Source organism: Bubalus kerabau, chromosome 10 (assembly GCF_029407905.1).
Source record: "Bubalus kerabau isolate K-KA32 ecotype Philippines breed swamp buffalo chromosome 10, PCC_UOA_SB_1v2, whole genome shotgun sequence".
NCBI classification, from domain to species: domain Eukaryota; kingdom Metazoa; phylum Chordata; class Mammalia; order Artiodactyla; family Bovidae; genus Bubalus; species Bubalus kerabau.
In genome coordinates this window covers 94984266-95006735 of record NC_073633.1, presented here as the reverse complement: position 1 = coordinate 95006735, position 22470 = coordinate 94984266, and the positions used below count along the sequence as shown (strand labels likewise).

The window sequence follows — 22470 nt, the reverse complement described above, 5'->3', positions numbered from 1 at the left end:
CCTTCAGGCAACTGATGACTCTGGTCGGTGGTGATTTTCTTTCCTAGGGAGCATCTACTCAACTCATCTGTCACTCAAAACATTCAACCTTGTTACCTTTCAGTAAGCATGGGTCTTACTGTTTTGAGTAAACCTCAAGTATCTTATCAGCAAAACATAGGCATTACAGCTTTAAAAATCTGAACCAGCACCTAGTTGTAGAGGTGCTTAATAAATGCTCATATCTTCATTAAATCCGATGTTGGACTCAGGTGGCAGCACAAGGTAGAGGTCAATGACACGGACTTCCCGCCTCAGTAAGTACAGTCTGAGTCCAGCTCCACCCCTGCCAGCTGTGTGACCTTGGACAATGGTTAACGTTCTTCACGTCGAAGATTTACAGGTAATGCGTCTCCTTTCACAGGGCCGTAAGAGGCATACGAGGTAATATGTCATAGCTACAAAATGCTTTAGCAGTTTCTGATGCTTCTCTTCAGTTTGTTATTTTCTGTGACAAGCCATAACTAGATCAACAGAGAGGATAGCCTGACATGGAGTCATTAGAAAGGGAAGATTCCACTACAATATTGTAAAGTAATTAGCCTCCAATTAAAATAAATACATTACTTTTAAAAAAAAAAAGGCAAGGGAAGATTCCCTGTGAGGGTAAGTTCTAAGCCACGTGTCCACTCAAGAGTCTAACAACAGACTCTGGATTTAACAAATTGTGAAGGTAGAATAAAAACTTAAAAATTACAAAATCGGGACTTCCCTCGTTGCCCAGTGGTTAGCAATCTGCCTTACAATGCAGGTCAGGGGAGTAAAATTCCACAAGCCCTGGGACAACGAAGCCCCTGGGCGGCAAGTACTAAAGCTCGTGTGCAGAGAGTCCACGCACAGCTAAAACCTGATGCAGCCGAATTAGGGAAAAAAAATAAATAGTTGCCTAGTGTGCATTTATAAGATATGAAAACTCCTAGTGGTATCTATTCTTTGTCTTTCGCACACACCAGCCCCTTGTACAGATTTAGGATTCATGATCCTTAACATCATTTTCTGCCGCAGTGTACCACTGACCAAATTCCAACAGTGAACTTCTAGCACAAATGGGGCAGCAGATGGTCCTCTTAGCTTCCAAAGCCAGAGAAGCTGATATTTGGCATGTCCAAGGCCACATCTGCACCCCTGGTCTGGCTAACAGGGGTCAGCAGACTCACTCGCCTGCTGAGTTGCAGCTGACACCCAGGCTGGGGCCCTGAGCCCCCGCCGCTGAGCACCACGGACATCATTTCCAGGGTTGTTGTTCTGCTCACAGCGCTCAGGGTCTGCCAAAGATAAAAACCGAGCCCCAGAAATAGAAAATGGGAATGGAGTTTCAGAATCACAGGCAAGAGCCAAGAAATATGAGAGTCCTGAGGCTCAAAGTAAAGGCCGGAAAGACTCCAGATAAAGTTGAAACCTGTAGGAGAAATACTGACAATTAACTAACTTGAGGTTTGACAGAAAACAACAAAATTCTATAAAGTAATTATCCTTCAATTAAAAATTAAATATTTTTTAAAAAAAATTTTAAAAGGTTGGGTGAACATACTGTCTATCACAGGGAACTCTCCTTAATGCACTGTGGTGACCTGAATGGGAAGGAAATCCAAAAGGGAGGAAATATATGTATATGTATGGATGATGCATTCATTCATTTGTTGTGTTAGTACAGTAGAAACTAACACAACATGTAAAGCAACTATACTCCATTAGAGATGAATTTAAAAAAATAAATTTAAAAAGGCTTGGTGATCCAATACTCTGTGGGTCAAACAATATATATCTGAAAGCTGGATCTCAAAGACTACCAGTTTATAATCCCTGGTCCATGGTTCCAAGCTGAGCACCAAAGAATGAATGTTTTTGAACTGTGGTGTTGGAGAAGACTCTTGAGAGTCCCTTGGACTGCAAGGAGATCCAACCAGTACATCCTAAAGGAAATCAGTCCTGAATATTCACTGGAAGGACTGATGCTGAAGTTGAAACTCCAATACTTTGGCCACCTGATACAAAGAACAGACTCATTTGAAAAGACCCTGATGCTGGGAAAGATTGAAGGCATGGGGAGAAGGGGACGACAGAGGATGAGATGGCTGGATGGCATTACCAACTCAATGGACATGAATTTGAGTAAACTCTGGGAGTTGGTGATGGACAGGGAGGCCTGGCATGCTGCAGTCCATGGAGTCACAAAAAGTCAGACACAACTAAACAACTGAACTGAAGGTTCCATTTGCAAGAAACTGACAGGAAAAAATAAAAGGGACAGAAAGCAAGCTGGAGTCATAAGAAGAATCCAGACAAACTTCAGTACTTGAACCAGCAAAGTCCTCAGACCCTTCCTCATTTAAAAAAAAAAAAAAAAAAAAAAAAAAGCCCGACACAGAGAGAGGAACACATGAGCAAGCACTGTGCAGCAACCAGTTAGTCTGACCTTATAAACCTAGGGCCATGGGCGCCAGCTTCAGAGCCACACGAATGACGCAAGTCATCACCACTTAGCCTGAAGACTTAGGCAAGCATTTATTCCCTTGACTGATTCCTTAAGAGAAAGCAATGACCATGTAAGTCTGTGGTCAACTGCAGACATAAACTGTAAGTTTAAGACTTCCAATCTCTGGCACAGTGAAGGTCTCAATTTTATTCTTCAAGAAGGAGAACTTTCTTAGGCTCTACAACATGCAGATTTCAATAGTTGCAATGCACAGGCTTGGTTGCCCCGTGGCATGTGGAATCGTCCCAGACTAGGGATCAAACCTGTGTCCCCTGCATTGACAGGCAGATTCTTAACCACTGGACCATCAGAAAGTCTTAGGACTTTTATTCAGCTAAAAGGTTGACTAGGCACATATGTCTATGTGTTCCATAGAAAAGATTTTCAGCCAACCAAATCTGTGGGGTATTTAGGATACCATAAAAGTCTAGTCTATCACAAGAGGTAAGATGTGCCAATTCAGGCTTTATCATTCTTCCAGAGCCTTCTAAGATTTTACTAAATTGATGAACCAAGAACGTGGCATAGACAGACCATATACTTGGCATAACCAGAACCAGGCAAAGAAATAAGATGTGAATATCCATATATGGGCCATAGTTCTCCAAGATAGGCTTTATCAGTGAATAGTGAAAAGGCTTCTAGATAATTTAGAGAAGTTTTCGAGGTGACCCTTTAAGCCACAACTGGACAGAAAACTCTCCCATCTCTTAGCACCATGTTGGCAAATATACGTTTCTCTTCTTCCTTTCTGGAAGATGGCATTGCTAACTAGTCTAATTCTATTCTACTCCCTTTCTCATTGAACCCAAATGAAGCCTCAGAATTCAAGGCAGTGCTCTATGAAGTTATCACCAAAGAGCTGAAACTTGAGGTGAACCTACCTATGCTCTGGTTACTTTCTAACATGAAAGCCAACATAACGTAAATGAAGATTAAGCCAACTTAAAGTAAGCTTCCCTGGTGGCTCAGATGGTAAAGAATATGCCTGCAATACAGGAGACCTGGGTTCAATCCCTGGGTTGGGAAGATCCCCTGGAGAAGGGAACAGCAACCCAAGGCATTATTCTTGCCTGGAAAATCCCAGGGACAGAGGAGCCTGGCGGCCTACAGTCTATGGGGTCACAAAGAGTTGGACATGACTGAGCGACTAACACTTTGACTAATGCAAATTAAGAATATTGGAAACAAAAGAAAATCCATGTAAATATGTTAAAGAACTTAAGCTCTAGACCATGGAAGACAAAGGTAACATGAAATACAATCTGATATGCAAGGCTTAGAGATGCTTTATATGAGATACCTGTCGCTCCAGCTAATGAGTGGGCCAGGGTCCGTAATCAGAAACTTGGCCCAGACTGTATTTCTCTTCCCCCTGCTTTTTAGGAATGACATAATAACCAGGCTGTGCATTTATGATGGGGCAACTAATGGATCCCCAGTGTCTGGCACACAGTTGAGGCTCGACAAATTTAATACACTCTTAATTCTTGTTCTGATATTTTCTTAAGTACTACACAGATCTACCCCCACGAATGCCTACGTTTCTTTCTGTCTTAGAATATTTGACGAGGGCACCCACCTGACTACAGTGAAAGTTACATGTCACAAAGAGGGGAACTAAGATCAGAGGAGTAGGTGGTACTTCATTATGAAAAGCTCTAAAAATGCAGTCATTATGCAGTTGGGGGAAAAGGAACCATTAGGGTAGAAAAGAAGCCTTTAGCAGTTTGATTAGAAAGGTGACAAAATTTAAAATGTGCCTTCCTGAATCACTAGGAATCTACTGTTATTTTTATTCCAAGGACTAGAAATAACTCTGATCATCTTCCTGTTTTCTCTGGGGATAAAATGTCCTTTCCTGCTTGAAACTCTTCAATGGTTCTTCTGTCCAACTTCAGAATCAAATGCAGACTTCTAAGCATTACATAAAAGTCTTCCTGATCTAGCCCATCTTCATCATCACCAACCTTGCCAAAGTTCTGTGGTTCTTCCAATAAACCATCCCTGGCATAAGCCTCACCTAGATTCTCCATCTGAATAACTACTGCTCACATGAGAGGCACAGTTAGAGTATCACCTACTTTGGAAGCCTTCCCCAACATTCTTGCCCATTCCACTTCCACCCACAGCTGATTCCCCTCCCTCTGCTCCCATAGCTCCATCTTCTGCTATTATAGAATTTATCATGCTGTGCTGTAACTGTCTGTCTATCCCCAGTAGACTGGGAGTTTCTCAAGTGGAAGACTTGGTGTTTTTCCTGTGTTTCCCAAGGTCTGTTCCAGTGCCTGGCACAAAGTCCATATATATATTTTAGGAGGATGGGGAAGAATGGAGAGAAAGAAGGGCAAGGAAAATCACAGTCTATATCCCAATGCCTCTAAGTCAAAGAGGACTGTACGGCAAAAAGAAGCCTCTCCATTCATTCTGCTTGACAATAAGTGAGGAGACAAGAATACAGAAAACTGAAGAACCACACAGTTAAAAGCATCTGGTGGAACCACTGAATAGTTAGTGCTTTCCCTATTGTGTATGCTTAGGAAACGTGCTTATATTTTCAGCTATAAATATGGAAAGTTCTGCACCCTCGAATGGCAGCTGTCATTAGTTTGTGCGTCTTGGCAGAACACTAAGAGAAGCAGCAGCAAAAAGCCCAACTGCAAATTCCAGCAAAATGCTCTAGGAGATGACGAAGCTCAGCACCAGAACTGCCTCTCACTCTGCAGCCTGCTCAGAGATGACTGCTCACCTCTTTATGACCATGGAGCCTGGACTGTCAGAGAGAACAGATTTTGAAACAATACCTCAGAGCCATTATCCCCTGCACTCAGAGACAAAAAAAAAAAAAAGGAACAAGAATGAATCCCCAACAGTGAAGCCTTTGACCATGGCTAGCAACTTCTGGCTGCTACCAACTATCCTGCAAAAATATAGATTGCAAGAGGAATGCCAAATAGCTTTTGAAGAAAGATTTTATGAAAGGCCCAAAGGCAGAACTACTATAAAGGACTCAATGAAACAGAACCTTGAAGAAGTCTAATACAGTTGGCTGGCAACAATAGCAGCATATCAGGAAAGCCACGAATTCCATGCAGCCCAGAAAAAATGGAAGCAGTGGGTTCAGAACCACGGATAGTGACAATTCCAAGAGATGCTGACCAACACACAAGCTCTAGGAGGACCAAGATGGCAAGTTCACACAGGGCTTTGCAGTTCATTCTCTTATAATGTGAAGCCCATTCATTTGTATAAAGTACATATGGGCTTTATATAAGAGATGCATGGCTTCCTGATGGTCCCCCACCTTTCTAAAGACGGGCTCTGTTGTCAGAAGCAATTATCAGCTGTTTCTTGCCTGGCCTGCTAAACAGCTCTGCTACTAGTCTAATAAAGGCTCTAATCAGATGGCCTTTCAAAGTGGTCCAGAGGAGCCCCTCTGCAATCAGCAGAAGGGGTGAGAAGAGTATAAGAAGAATATGCCAGGTTGGCAGGTGCCTGATAACAGAACCATTTCTAACCTTGTGCAAACGGCAGCAAATAAGAATTGAATTCAAACTGACAGTAATATAGACAGAAATGCTAGAACTCAAGTTGATTTCTTTTCTAAACAGGTGTTTGTACCTTTTGTTAATGTCAAAATGAAGAGTTGTGGAAAAAATGAGCCAACCTCCTTTGGAGGGCACCCTTTCAAGGTGACAGCCCTTAGCCCCAGGATTTACACCTGTAACTTTACCTTTAGTACATCTGCAGAGACCCACACAGCCACTAGATGTCCCTTACGCCACATAAAACCAACCTGAAATGAATTTCACTACCAGTCACAAAAATCACATTTAAAGAAAGTGTTTCTAAGTCTTGGATCTTAGGTATCAACTATAATTCCTATCACTACTCTCTCCTCCTTATTTATATTTTGTCCATTTCTATGCATTTCAATAGTCTTCAGAGTCCCTTGGACTGCAAGGAGATCCAACCAGTCCATTCTGAAGGAGATCAGCCCTGGGATTTCTTTGGAAGGAATGAAGCTAAAGCTGAAACTCCAGTACTTTGGCCACCTCATGCGAAGAGTTGACTCACTGGAAAAGACTCTGATGCTGGGAGGGATTGGGGCAGGAGGAGAAAGGGATGACAGAGAATGAGATGGCTGGATGGCATCACTGACTCAATGGACGTGAGTTTGAGTGAACTCCGGGAGTTGGTGATGGACAGGGAGGCCTGGCGTGCTGCAATTCATGGGGTTACAAAGAGTCGGACACGACTGAGCGACTGAACTGAACTGAATAGAGAACTATTACGAATTAAAATTCTTCTAGAGGAAAAAAAATAGAGAAATAGGCAGAGAGGAATATTTCAGGAGAGGAATATTTCAGGAAATGAATGCTGCTTCTGCTGCTAAGTCACTTTAGTCGTGTCCAACTCTGTGTGACCCCATAGATGGCAGCCCACGAGGCTTCCTCGTCCCTGGGATTCTCCAGGTGAGAACACTGGAGTGGGTTGCCATTTCCTTCTCCAATGCATGAAAATGAAAAGTGAAAGTGAAGTCGCTCAGTCGTGTCCAACTCTCAGGGACCCCACAGACTGCAGCTCACCAGGATCCTCCGTCCATGGGATTTTCCAGGCAAGAGTACTGCAGGAAAGCAATATAGGGTGCCTAAAGGACTCAAAGTTCGTTATCACTTTTAGGAGTCAAATAAGCTTCAATATACATGGAGTAACCCACAAGCTCAGCTTAAATTCAGTTACCGTACATTGGGATCTTAGATTCAATGAAACTAGGTATGGCAAATAATTTTAATTTCACATGTCAAGCTTGATCAATTGAGAGAGGCTGCCTAGGACACAAAATGGGAAAGATTATCGGGCTGTGACCCACGGACAATGCCTAATATGCTTGTGAAAATGGGGAATGGTGACTCCCACGATGCTGCATTTGCAGAACCTGAATTAACCCCCTAGCTCGAAGCCTCCCAGACTCAGAATGACCATGGGCCAGGACAACAAGGATGATGGCGGTAGTAGAAGTACTAAACATAGCCACAGCTGACCTTAATGGAAGGCCTTTCGTGGGACACATTTTGTTCTCAGTATTCTACACAAAATAATTTAATCCTCATATGGCAAATATCCAAACCAAGATACAACACTACTTTTGAGAGTAAAAAAGGGCAATAATTCACCCAAATAACAGGTAACCCAGAACATCCCAAGTCTACCTGCGGTGGATGGCCGCCCTGTTGGAGCCTCATGACAACCTGAGGAATAAAAGGTCGCAGAACTAGGGTACTGGACTGCAAGCCTTGAAGCCGCCCAGCTTCCTGACCAAAGACAGAGCCCAGAGACAGCTACAGAAAGACCACTTCACTGGGCAGAGGATCTTACACACCTGCAGCAAAAGGTCCTGGAGCAACATCCCACTGTGCACGGCAGAGAGCAGGCGGGACAAGGCCGCCACCTTCCCTATTCAGGGGAGGAAGAGGCTGGGGAATTCACACCAGGTTGGCTCACCAGTTACCAGGGAAACCAGGGCTGGGGCAGGGGGCAAGGACGCAGCTCCTGATGAAGCCCAATAATTAAGAGGATGGGATAGCCATGTGAGCGAAGCAGGGACTGGTTGAGCCGAAGATATATAAGGAGCAAGAAAGCAACCATCTTGAGTTGTCTGACCACACATCCCACCCCTACAGACCCTGCAGGACCCTTATAATCTTGGTCACCCCTCTTCTGCAGTACCCCTGGGGTCAGGCATGTTGAGGTACACTGTAACCAAAGACCACAAATGCAAGACAATAACAGCAGCTAAAGAGGAAGCCAGGTACTTATTGGGTCAATTTTTCATGCAAGTCCAGAAGAGGAAAACAACGGCATCTCACTGCAGACCCAGCCGCCAGACTCACTTCACAGTGAGGCCGCCGCTGTCGCCCAGTCGGCAAACAGATGACCTTGGCTCAGACAGGGATGAAATGGAAGTTTAGCAGGCAAATGGAAATTAATGGTGTTTAACAGGCACAAAACAGGGAAGATTATGATCATTAAGCAAAATACAAGCCACGGCAGCACTCCGAGATCACACCGCCCCTACCTGAGGTCTCTGTCCTGGCCGGCACCCTCAGTCCCACAGCTGATGCCAAGTACTGGAGAGGCAGATTAACAGCAGAGCACAGGGTTAACTTGATGGTGCCTCCCTCCAGTAGAGGGCCCGGGCTAATCATCTTAATGGTCTTAAGTGGGGCAGGTAGAAGACAGGTGAAATGTAAGTTCTCTTCTACTCCTATTCCCCACGAGGTGCAAACCCAAACCACCAGGGACATATCCTCCTGCCCCATGGCTTTTTATAACGTGATCCCCCAGGTGGGTCCTGTGGCAAGGGCAAACCTGAGCCACTGTCCTGACCGATTGTAGGCAGGGGTCCCTCAGTGGTTAGCGGTTGACCCCAGCTGGTTAACATGCCGCAGGCACCGGGATGACTGCTCCTGGGATGCTCAGTTACAGCAGCAGGGCTCCAGTCAGCCCCCTGGTCCTCGTGTTGACAGAGCGGGTTTCCCTCTCAACTGTTAAGGTAGTTTGATCATCCTTTCAATTAGCCAGAGATCAGTGGGGCTGTGGACAGGTGAAAATGCCAGCATATATCACTTTTATCAGCCCATTCCTGAACTTTGTGGCTGGTCAAGTGGATTCCTGGGTCGCTATCCAATGTCCATTGGTTGGGGGGGTGGGGGGTCCTTATATCATACACAGCTGTTTCAGACACTGAAGAGTGATTTCTCTGCATTACTGGATGACCCAGGTGGGCCATTAGTAAGGTCTTCCACGTGCTGTAATGCTCTGATGCACGGGGCTGGTGCCCATCACACTCTATGGCAGCTCTGCCCACATCCACAGCTGCCCCAGAGGCCCAAGGATACTCTTACCATTTTGCTGTTGCCACAGGCCCCAAGCAAGCCCTTCCGGGTAACTGGCCCCATCCAACTCACAAGTCTGTCCCCCCAGTTAATATCCCTAAAGCCTGTGTCTATAACTGTCGAGGGGTCAGATAATACCTAAGTATTGGACAGATAACCTCAGCCCTTGAGATTCTGTCTATGTTCACCAGCCTCCCCAGTGCAGTCAGATGAGCCAGGAGCTTGGGGCTGCTACTTTTCAATGGGAAAGAGACTCTGAGTTTCAACAAGATGCCACCAATATAATGGAAGAGAAAGATATCTCCCATGGTGCTCAGCTGCCACAGGGCCCCACAGGCTGGTGGACGGCTACCTCGGGATTACCCCTGCCATTTCCCATTCCCGTCCTTAACTCTTGACAATGCAGCATTCACAGGCATTCCCTCAGCCTCCTGAAGCACTCTTCACTTGTTGGGCAGCACCCCACAGGCCAACAAGCCTTGCAGCTGCTCAGCCTGGGGACCAAAGAAAGAGCCCAAAGACAGTGACAGAGACACAAAGGGTTTATTGGACAGGGCTGGGTCTTACCTGTACACAGAAAAGTTCCTGGAGCAACACACTCACCGTGTGCAGGAGGCAGAACACGACAGCCACCTTCCCTACTCAGGGGAGGAGGGGGGCTGCCATTTATAGGGGGAACTGACGTCAGGTTGGCTCATTAGAGTTACCAGGGAAACCAGCCAGTGGGGCAGGGGCCAAGCCTGCAGGCAGTTACAGATTAAGCCCTATCATTAAGAGGACTGGAGAGTTCTGTGAGTGAAACAGGGCGGGGTCAAGCAGGAGATGTCCAGAGTGCAAGAGAATGGCCATCTTGAGTGGCCTGACCATACATAGAGTTAAGAGACATTTGCTGAAGTCAATCTATGTGGCTTCAAACATTTGCTTTGCACTTGTCCTAGCATAACCTGGACAGGTTATTGCACCTCTGTGTACCTCAGCTTCCTCATCTTTGAATTGGGACGATGGTAATAATAGTATGATTATCTTGTAGGATTGTTGTGGAAACTAGAAGATTAAGTACATGTAGGGGCTTTAGACTAGCTCTTGGTAAATATAAGTATTGGCTACTATTATCTTCAGTTTACAGAAGAGAAAAGGAGAATCAGAGATTTTAATATCGAAGGTCACAGAGCTATTACATACTAGAGCCAGAATCAAATGCAAGTCTGCTTTGAGCACCTGTGCTCAGTAACTGACTACCCTGCCTCTACACAACAGAAGAAAACAATGTTTCCCTAAGATCTCTCCTATAATCCAGCTTCTCCAACGAGCTGGACCACAAGAGATTCGCTAGAAATGGGAGGCTCTCCTGCCTGAGGTTTAGGTTAGCGGGTTATGGTCAAGTAGGTGCATTGAATGAAGCATGCTCAAGGCTCCCGTCAGAGCCCTGTGGAAGATTTCTCCTGGAGTCCATGCCCTCCCCTGGCTATATGCGAGAGGAGGAAAGGAAGTGTGCAGGAGCCAGGGTGAGTCTGTTTCCCAAACTCAACTGCTGCTGCTGCTGCTGCTAAGTCGATTCAGTCGTGTCCGACTCTGTGCGACCCCATAGACGGCAGCCCACCAGGCTCCCCAATCTAATTCAAAACTTAGTGAAGACCCCGTTCTAACTGTGTATGAGAGCCCATTCCAGAGCTCCTCTCTCTTGACCAGGTCTGAATTCCCCTCCCAGTGACCACCTACATCCCCTGTGATCTTCCTCATGAGAAAGATGGCAAAAGCGACTGCTGGACACTGAAGAGTGAGTGCCAGGCTAGCCAAGCACAACTGTTCCCCCAGAACTAGACTGTGATCCATGCAAAACGGGGCTAGGTCATAGGACCCAGCTACCACTTCGGACCTGCCCAGGCCTCCAGCCAGCTCTTTGAGTACTTACTCAAAGTACTTACTCAGTTCCTCAGTAAGTATTAATTGTTTATTTTCATAATGAGAATCAGGAACGTTACCCTAGCCACCTGTCCAGTGACATCAGACTGACCTAAATTAGCCCCTTCCTGACAGTATTCCCTGGCTTCCTTCACGTGAGCCCTCAGTTTCAAAGCTGTTTACTCGTGAGGGATGTCTGTAAGCAAACCAAGATCCTGGAAGAATAAGCACTTGGAGTTTGCAAAGGGGAAAAATCTGTCTCTGTAGAAGGCTGAATTTTTTTTTTTCTCCAAGATAATGGGCCTTATTTGCTTAAAAACCTATAAAATACTACTTTATTGGAAAAGTGAAAGTGAAGATGCTCAGTCATGTCCGACTCTTTGCGACCCCATGGACTGTAGCCTGCACCAGGCTTCTCCATCCATGGGATTTTCCAGACAAGAGTACCAGAGTGGGTTCCCATTTCCTTCCTTTCCCTTATTGAAAGAGGGTCTTTGCAAATGTGATTAAGGCTCTTGACATGAGATGATTCTGTACTATCCTGGTGGGTCCTAAATACAATTGCCTGCATCCTAATAATAAGAGGGAGATTAGACATACAGAGAGAAGACAACGTAAGGGTGATGGCAGGGCTGGATATATGCAGCCACCGGTCAAGGATTATCAGCAGCAAGAGAAACTGAAAGAGGAGCAGGTTCTGCCCAGCAGCTTCTGGGACACGGTCATGGGAGGGGCTTCCTGACCTCTTGAATTCTGCCCAGTGAAACTAATTTTTGAACTTCCAACCTCCAAAACTATAAGAGACTAAACTGCTGCTGCTGTTTTAAGCCACTGGTTCAGGATCTGCTGTTACAGTAGCCAAAGGAAACATACACACTCTCTCTTCTCATTCCCCAGCCCCTATTAGAGTCTGAATTGCAATTCTCCCCCCAGGGCAAGGTCTGCCTGCTTTGATGCTTGCCATACACAGATTCCTCAGGTTTGTTTTTGTTTTGGATTTTTTTTTTTTAATTTCAGGATAATTGCTTAACAATATTGTGTTGGTTTCTGCCATACAACAATTCAAATCAGACATGAGTCAATATATTCTGCCTCCCTCTGAAGCCTCCTTGCCAATGTCTCTGTCTATCCCACACCTCTAAGTGGTCCCAGGGCACTGGGCTGGACTCCCTGTGTTATATAGCAGCTTCTCACTAGCTAGCTATTTTACACATCAGTTCAGTTCAGTTCATTTCAGTCGCTCAGTCGTGTCCGACTCTTTGCAACCCCATGGATTGCAGCATGCCAGGCTTCCCTTTCCATCACCAGCTCCCAGAGCTGGCTCAAATTCATGTCCATCGAGTCAGTGATGCCATCCAACCATCTCTTCCTCTGTCATCCCCTTCTCCGCCTGCCTTCAATCTTTCCTAACATCAAGGTCTTTTCCAACGAGTTAGCTCTTTGCATCAGGTGGCCCAAGTATCGGAGCTTCAGCATCAGCCCTTCCAATGAACATTCAGGACTGATCTCCTTTAGGATGGACTGGTTGGATCTTCTTGCAGTCCAAGGGACTCTCAAGAGTCTTCTGCACACTGCAGTTCAGAAGCATCAGTTCTTTGGTGGTGAATGTATGTCAGTCCAACTCTCGTGATTCTCCCACCCTCTCCTTTCCCTGCTGTGTCCACAGGACCATCCTCGACGTCTACATCTCTATTCCTGCTCTGCAAAGAGGCTCACCGGTACCATCTTTCTACATTCCATAAACACACACATATATATATGTATTAACATACAATATTTTTTTTTCTCTTTCTGACTTACTTTGTGTGACAGGTTTGACAAGGAAGAATCAAATAAGAATGGAAAGCTGTGCAGGGCTATCAACACGAGTAATCAGATCCTAGGATGCACTGTCTCTGAAGTTTAAATGACCAGCTGTACTTAGCCATCAGGTGTTTGTTCCCACAGTTCCATCAAGTATGTGCTTATATGATAAGAGAGGATGCTTGATTCTCATAAGCCACCAATGCCAGAGTTCAAAGCAAAAAAATGAAACACAAGAATTAAAGCATGGATTATGTGTGATTCATTATGCTAGAAGCTATCTAATTTTTACAACACAATCTCTTTCCTGAAGAATTCACCATGTTTGGGGGAAGACAGGCTTGCATATCGTTATTCATTCACTGAGCATTTATTGAGCAACTGCTGTAAAGGACCATGCTGGGAAATGTGGAGTGTCTGAAGAAGAACGAGACATTGACTCGACCCTCAAAGATTTCACTCTATTAAAGGAAACAGATACACACACATTTAGTCAGTTAGCCACATGCTCATTATCTATTCCTTCAGTGTCATGCTCCATGGAAACACAAGGATGAAGGAGATACAGCAAAGAAGTCCTCTGTTAGAAGGAGAGACAGAAAAGTTAGCAATGTGCATGACAAAGGGTTTTTTGAAAAGTATTCCTATTGTGTGTTAGTCACTCAGGTGTGTCTGACTCTTTGTGACCCCACAGACTGTAGCCCACAAGAATCGTCTGTCCATGGGATCCTTCAGGCAAGAATACTGGAGTGGGTTGCCATTCCCTTCTCCAGAGGATCTTCCTAACCCAAAGATCAAACCCAGGTCCTCTGCACTGCAGGCAGATTCTTTACCATCTGAGCCACCTGGGAAGTCTTAAAAGTATTCCTACTCACCATGAAAGTAAGGATGAGCCCTAATTCAACCTGTGAATAGGAGGAAGGGTCAGTCTAAGGTGAAGCTTGACATATGACTTACATCAGCCAGAAGAAAGAGGAAAGTAAGAGAAGCAACATGGAGAAAGAGAGACAAGGGTGAAAAATCTTGGTGTATTCACAGAATGGATAGTGATCAGTATGGCTGAAATTACACAGAGTTGTGGGAGGGGTGGAGGTAGAGAAGAACTGTGAAAGACCCCAGAAAACCCTGCAAAGCTTGAACTTGGTCCTAAAGGCAGTGGGGAATCACTCAGGTGGGAGAGTGATGAGATCAGATGGGCATTACATAAAAGATTACTCTGATTGCCACAGGAATGAATTAAAAAGCAGAAAAACAATTTGAAAATCTACAGCAGCATGACATATATAAGATAAGAAGTATAAAAAGTACAATGAATATAATGATTATGGCTTGGTGATGATGTATGTGTCAGGGAAGAGAATTGCATCAAGAAAATGAAAAAGAGATAATCAAGCTGATAAAATAAGCTCATGCCAAATCACAGTCTTAAAAACCAGGTTAAGCACTGAGGATCCACAGCAGGAAAGGCATAATCAAAAACAAGTTTTGTGACGATCAACATGGCAACTGTGTACAGCATATTAAAAAAAAAAAAAAGTCCAAATAATGGAAAGTAATGTCCAGGTCTAGGGAGGTAAAGACAAAAATAGGAGGGAAAGATTCTAGAAAATTTTCAAAAATAAAGCTCAGAGGGCTTGATGACTTGTTGGAATACAGGGGAAGGCTTTACTGGACTGTTCTGTTAAGGCATCCAGTTGTATCCATCTAATACTGATAATGAAGGATATATACTAGGTGCCAAGCATGGTGATAAATGCTTTATATTTAGAATTCCCTGTAATAATCACACCAGTTCTATGGGGTGACATCACCATCCCACTATATGGATGAGAAAACTGAGACTTGGAGAGTTAAATGACTCACCCAGGCTCTCAAACCTTTCAAGTGGCAAAGCTAGGATTTGAACTCAAGTCCATCTGACTCTCAAATGAATTCAAAAAACCATTAAGCTCCATGGTTGACTCCTATATTCCAATTACTTTGGAAGAAACAGTTTAGAAACATCCTTTATTCAACCACAATGCCATTACTATTTATCAGAAAATTATTCCCATCTAGGGACTCCTCTGATCATACACAAAACCTCAACAAAGACTTGTCTGTTGTTGCATACTTAAATCGGTGTATCACTCCATTACCAATGCCCCTTGAAATCCAAATCAGTAGCTGGAAACCTTAGTACCATCTAATCAGGATAAACTAGAATGGTCAAAGAAACAAAAAACAGGCGAGGATCCTAGGGAATACATGGTATTTGGGGGACTTTCCTACTACCAAAGGTCTAATAGATATCCTGAAAGAAGCTAAGACTTGGGAAAAAAGCCTACCCACTTTTACCTTTAACTCTTTAATCTTTAGAGTTTATTTTTGGACTAGCATGAAAGTAACCATTATCAGGTGTTTCTTTAAAAGCTTCCTAAGGGCAGCCTGCGGAGAAGGCAATGGCACCCCACTCCAGTACTCTTGCCTGGAAACTCCCATGGACAGAGGAGCCTGGTAGGCTGCAGTCCATGGGGTCGCTGAGGGTCGGACACGACTGAGCGACTTCACTTTCACTTTTCACTTTCATGCCCTGGAGAAGGAAATGGCAACCCACTCCAGTGTTCTTGCCTGGAGAATCCCAGGGACAGGGGAGCCTGGTGGGCTGCCGTCTATGGGGTCACACAGAGTCGGAAACGACTGAAGTGACTTAGCATTAGCAAGGGCATCCTGGCAGTAAAAAAGGATGTTTCTACCTGTAAACAAAGCAGATAATACAAAATTATGGTTGCAGAGTTTACCAAAGACCTTTCCTGGAACTTCCATAGCACTGACCACATGTTGACTATTTTCCCATTTCTAATAGACCATTTAACTGACCATGCCCTTGTCTACATTTTCTTTCATCCCAAAGGTAGAAAATGTTTATTTTCCTGCCTGACATAATTTTTTTTTTTAATTTTATTTTATTTTTAAACTTTACATAATTGTATTAGTTTTGCCAAATATCAAAATGAATCTGCCACAGGTACTTTAATGGCTTATAATATTTCATAATATATTTGTATGAAGATCTTAAACCAGTCTTATATTGTCACATATTTGCTTCTAATATTTCATTGTCATAATGAGAACCACAATAAATATTATTCAATAAAAAATTATGTCAGGGGAACACATGTATACCTGACATAATTTTTTATTAAATAATATTTATTGTGGTTCTGATTATGACAATGAAATATTAGAAGCAAATATGTGACAATATAAGACTGGTTTAAGATCTTCATACAAATATATTATGAAATATTATAAGCCATTAAAGTATTTTAAATATATATGCATTAACGTAAAAGCTATTTATGATTCTTGGAGTGAAAATAGAATGTAGAAAAAATACGATGAAGTCTATGAGCTAAATACTATTTAAAACATGAATTTAGATATTTGTATTTATATGTATAGTTGTTGCTGTTCAGTTGCTGAGTCATGTCACACTCTGTGCAACTCCATGGACTGCAGCATGCCAGACCTCCCTACCTTCACCATCCCCCTAAGCCTGCTCAAACTCATGTCCATTGAGTCAGTGATGCCATCCAACCATCTTGTCCTCTGTCATCCCCTCCTCCTCCTGTCTTCTAACTTTCCCAGCATCAGGGTCTTTTCAAATGAGTCAGCTCTTTGCATCAGGGGGCCAAAGAACTGAAGCATCAGCTTCAGTGTCAGTCCTTCCAGTGAATACCCAGAACTGATCTCCTTTAGGATGGACTGGTTGGATCTCCTTGAAGTCCAAGGGACTCTCAAGAGGCTTCTCCAACACCTCAGTTCAAAAGCATCAATTCTTTGGCACTTAGCCTTCTTTACGGCCCAACTCTTACATGCATATATGACTACTGGAAAAACCATAGCTTTGACAAGATGGACCTTTGTCAGCAAAGTAATGTCTCTGCTTTTTAATATGCTGTCTGAGTTTGTCATAGCTTTCCTTCCAAGGAGCAAGCGTCTTTTAATTTCATGGCTGCAGTCACCATCTGCAGTGATTTTGGAGCCCAAGAATATAAAGTCAGCCACTGTTTCCATTGTTTCCCCATCTATTTGCCATGCAGTGATGGGATTAGATGCCACGACTTTCATTTTCTGAATGTTGAGCTTTAAGCCAGCTTTTTCACTTTCCTCCTTCACTTTCATCAAGAGGCTCTTTAGTTCCTCTTCACTTTCCGGCAACAAGGGTGGTATCATTTGCATATCTGAGGTTATTGATATTTCTCCTGGCAATCTTGATTCCAGCTTGTACTTCATCCAGCCTAGCATTCTGCATGATGTACTCTGCATATAAGTTAAATAAGCAGGGTGACAATATACAACCTTGACATATTACTTGTCCTATTTGGAACCAGTCTGTTCCATGTCCAGTTGCTTACTGTTGCTTCTTGACCTGCATACAGGTTTCTCAAGAGGCAGGTCAGGTGGTCTGGTGTTCCCATCTCTTTCAGAATTTTTCACAGTTTATTGTGATTCGCACAGTCAAGGGCTTTAGCCTAGTCAATGAAGCAGATGTAGGTGTTTATCTGGAATTCTCTTGCTTTTTCTATGATCCAACGGATGTTGGCAATTTGATCTCTGGTTCCTCTGCCTTTTCAAAAACCAGCTTAAACATCTGGAATTTCTTGATTCACATACTATTGTAGGCCCACTTGGAGAATTTTAAGCATTACTTTACTAGTGTGTGAGATGAGTGTTAGAACTGGACATGGAACAACAGACTGGTTCCAAATAGGAAAAGGAGTACATCAAGGCTGTATACTGTCACCCTGCTTATTTAACTTATATGCAGAGTACATCATGAGAAACGCTGGGCTGGAAGAAGCACAAGCTGGAATCAAAATTGCCAGGAGAAATATCAATAACCTCAGATATGCAGATGACACCACCCTTATGGCAGAAAGTGAAGAGGAACTCAAAAGCCTCTTGATGAAAGTGAAAGAGGAGAGTGAAAACGTTGGCTTAAAGCTCAACATTCAGAAAACGAAGATCATGGCATCCAGTCCCATCACTTCATGGTAAATAGATGGGGAAACAGTGGAAACAGTGTCAAACTTTATTTTTCTGGGCTCCAAAATCACTGCAGATGGTGACTGCAGACTTGAAATTAAAAGACGCTTACTCCTTGGAATAAAAGTTATGACCAACCTAGATAGCATATTCAAAAGCTGAGACATTACTTTGCTGACAAAGGTCCATCTAGTTAAGGCTATGGGTTTTCTAGTGGTCATGTATGGATGTGAGAGTTGGACTGTGAAGAAAGCTGAGTGCCAAAGATGATGCTTTTGAACTGTGGTGTTGGAGAAGCCTCTTGAGAGTCCCTTGGACTGCAAGGAGATCCAACCAGTCCATTCTGAAGGAGATTAGCCTGGGTGTTCTTTGGAAGGAATGATGCTAAAGCTGAAACTCCAGTACTTTGGCCACCTCATGCGAAGAGTTGATTCATTGGAAAAGACTCTGATGCTGAGAGGGATTGGGGGCAGGAGGAAAAGGGGACGACAGAGAATGAGATGGCTGGATGGCATCACTGACTCGATGGACGTGAGTTTGAGTGAACTCTGGGAGTTGGTGATGGACAGGGAGGCCTGGGGTGCTACGATTCATGGGGTCACAAAGAGTCGGACACGACTGAGCAACTGAACTGAACTGAGATGAATGTAATTGCATGATAGTTTGAACATTTTTTGGCATTGCCTTTCTTTGGGTTTGGAATGAAAACTGACCTTTTCCAGTCCTGTGGACACTGCTGAGTTTTCCAAATTTGCTGGAATATAGATTGCAGCACTTTCACAGCATCATCTTTTAGGATTAGAAATAGCTCATCTGGAATTCCATCACTTTTACTAGCTTTGTTCATAGTGATGCTTCCTAAGGCCCACTTGACTTCACAGTCCAGGATATCTGGCTGTAGGTGAGTGATCACACCATCATGGTCATCTGAGTCATTAAGACCTTTTTTGTATAGTTCTTCTATGAATTCTATATGCATAGTAGACATCTGGAACTTTACAGCAGTTAATGTTAAAATATTAACTGACTATTGCTAGGTGCTAGAAATGTTTTATTATGAAATACTGCAAACACACAAATTTATGGAAAATAAAATAACAAAAACTTCTGTACTTAACATTTCTGCCTGACATAATTTTGACCAACTAATGTCTTCTGTATTTATGACAATCCAAGGATTGATAAAGATATGAGAATGGCATCTTTCTCCCTGGTCTCCTTATGGGATGACCTGAAGAAAATGCTGATGCCATGGACTATTGCACCAAAAAGACTGTTCAGATCTATCTAGGGCTCTCTTACTCTTGTTCCAACTATGAAGGTACAGAAAAGGTGAAAAGTCAACAGAAATCTAGAATGCCTCTAGATCCAGCACAAAGAAAAGGCAAGACATCAACTTGAATTCTATCAGAAAACCAAAACCTATTGCTAAACACCTTACAGTGAGCACAGAAAGTCACAAGTGGCAGCTGAATAAGTCAAGACACTTAGTTTTTATCTCTGGTTTGTACCACTATCCACTTGACTGTATGGCTAGAGGACACAGTTCCAAGAAACATCAATCACAGGTATTTCATTTAATCATGGATGAAAGAAGAGAGAATCTTTGCCACCTTGTCGTTGCAGCATTCAAAATACTATGCTTTAACTTAGTGGCTTCCTAAGAGAAATCATTTTTAACTTATGATTAAATTATTCTTAATGAAAAAAAGCAAGATTACTAATGTCGAATTAACTAAATTTAAATAGGCTCAGAACAGTCAATATCTGTGAAATAGCTATTTCTTGTCTATAACTTTCTCTTCAAAACTCTCTTTTCCCGGGTTTCCTGACTGCACACTTTCCAAGTAACTCTTTGATGACTCACTTTCTTCCTGTCATCAGCATCTTTTCCAAATTGCTTAAAAAGAGGCTTTCCCTTAAACATCTGATGAGGCTCTCTTCCCCTTTTTTCATGACTCTATCTCAACTGGTAATATCCTCCACTCACACATATTTATCCCTAGACCAAACACTTTCCAAAGCCCCACAACCCTAATTGAATTGTCCACTGAAACATTCACCTAAAATTAAAATTCTCTGAAGAACTTTAGAATCAACCTGCTTAAAAACAAACTCACAGATTCCTCATCTCAGGTCCCCTACATCTGCTAATAGTCACCCCAAGTTCAAATTTTTGAAGATATATCTGATCCTCCCCTCCTCATGGTCCCTAGCATCAATTTGTTACCAAGCCCATTTGGTTCCATATCCGACAAGTTTTTCACATTCATTTTCTCTACTCCATTTCACTGGTCCTGTTCAGGCCTCTGTTTTCTTTAATCATCCAGTAAACAACCATAGAGAACTTACTAAATGTTAGGCTTTAAGTAGGGTCCCTGACTTTAGGGAACTTTTTACTAGAAGTGTTACATGTGTAAACATATATATGTGCAGCTATGTTAGAAGAGGAATATGTATGGATGCAATAGATTCTCAAGGCTGAATGGTCAATTCAGCTCTGGAGAAATGGAGCCTGGATTAAATCTCAGATGGACTTGTATGATACAGATTCCTAATGAGCCCCGATCCCAACTCCAGTGTCTCCTCCTCCAATCTATTCTCCAATCTATTCTAGTCTCCTCCTCAATCTATTCTTCATACTGCTGTCCTACACTTGGTCTATGAACCACAGCATGACAATAATCTACAAGAGAATGAACAGCTGAACCAAGACAGTGGCAAGAGGTAAGATAGACATGAGTCTAGTCAACATGGCTTAGGGACAGAAGACTCTTGGAGGAGTGTTTAAGGAAAGGGAAAACAATAATGACTTTCAGGTCTCTGGCTTGGCTAATTTAGGTAGATAAAAAGTCACTGATAGAACAAATTCAACAGGAGGAGTAAAAAGTTCTGGGGAGGAAGGAAGGAGGAATGGAAAAAGAAAGAGGGAGGGAGGAGATGGTTAGACCAAGAAACCCCACAAACCACCAGAACTGAAAATGAACCAAACTATACTCCAGAGAAGGCATGTCTTAAAGCCACATTATCCCTAGCTTGAAGAAGAAGACAAGTCACTTTGACTCCATTTGATATTAAGATAGGTAGTCAGCACTTTGCTCTGCATTTACATTCCAGCACTATTACATATGATTCTCGTAGCATACTCCGGGAGACAGTGAGGGACAGGGAAGTCTACTGTGCTGCACTTCATGGGGTCACAAAGAGTTGGGCATGACTGAGTGACTGAATGACAACAACCTGATCATGTGAAAAAACTTCTCCCAAGTAATCTAGCAACACCATAGGCTTGAGGCCTTAATCTCCTGTCCTCCTGTCTGAGCATTTCTTTTCTTTCCTGATTTTCTGTTATTTCTCCTAGGAAACTGAACTGAAAGAACTTAGGACAGGAATCAAGTTCACCTTTGAAATAAGCGCTCAACAAGTACTCAACATATACTCAAGAGTGCTGTCAATATACCCTGCCATTCTAAAATGCATGCCTCTCAGTAGTTCTAGCCCAATTATTAAAATACCAAAATAATTACTTTAATGAGGTTTTAATGGTGATGATAATTATTTTGATAATGATGATAGTGACAAGTGATGATGGTGAAGACGGAAGAGAAAGAGGAAAAGAAAAGACAGTGATGAGTATGGTACTAACAATATATTTTAAATCAACTTCATTAGAAAAATGTCAGGACAATGAGAGGAAACAACAGCAGAAAGAACAGCATCAATCCCATGTATTTGATACACACACAAAAAACATTAACCTAAGTGTTCCACAGTTCTTTGTTCAGTCACTAAGTCATATCCTACTCTTTGTGACCCCATGGGCTGTAGCCCTTCCAGGCTTCCCTATAAATGGGATTTCCCAGGCAAGAATACTGGAGTGGATTGTCATTTCCATCTCCAGGGGATCTTCCCTGACCAGGGATCAAACCCACATCTCCTGCATTGGAGGCAGATTCTTTACCACTGAGCCACCAGGGAAGCCCTCCACAGTTCTTAGCAATATATTTAACCAACTGTAATAGTGTCTACAGAGAATTTGGCATCAAGGTATAAAGTGTGGACTATATATTTATGAGACCATGGAACTTGAAGAAAAACCTCTTGAAAAGGTATTGAAACTCTCTTTCTTTGATTTCTATGACACATAATCTAGTCAACCTATTTTCTCCCATTTCACACTAGCTACTGTTTCTTCTCCTAATTTTATTAATGCGTGTTCCCTAAGGCACAACCTTCATCTCCCCACTCTTTATTCTCTACACATTTTCTATCACAACTCATCTACATTCCCAGTTTTACCTCTTCCCTAGACAGAGGGCT

At 43.0% G+C, this 22470-nt stretch overlaps 1 protein-coding gene across 1 annotated transcript in view; it reads right to left on the bottom strand.

Moving 5' to 3' along the window:
• LOC129622138 (neurexin-3-like) overlaps positions 1–10053 on the bottom strand; it is a 468103-nt gene extending 458050 nt beyond the window's left edge. Inside the window, exon 1 of the mRNA XM_055539028.1 lies at positions 10018–10053. The gene's annotated coding sequence lies outside the window, so the exon portion shown is untranslated. The remainder of the gene's footprint in view (positions 1–10017) is intronic.
• Between the last annotated feature and the right edge of the window lie 12417 nt (positions 10054–22470).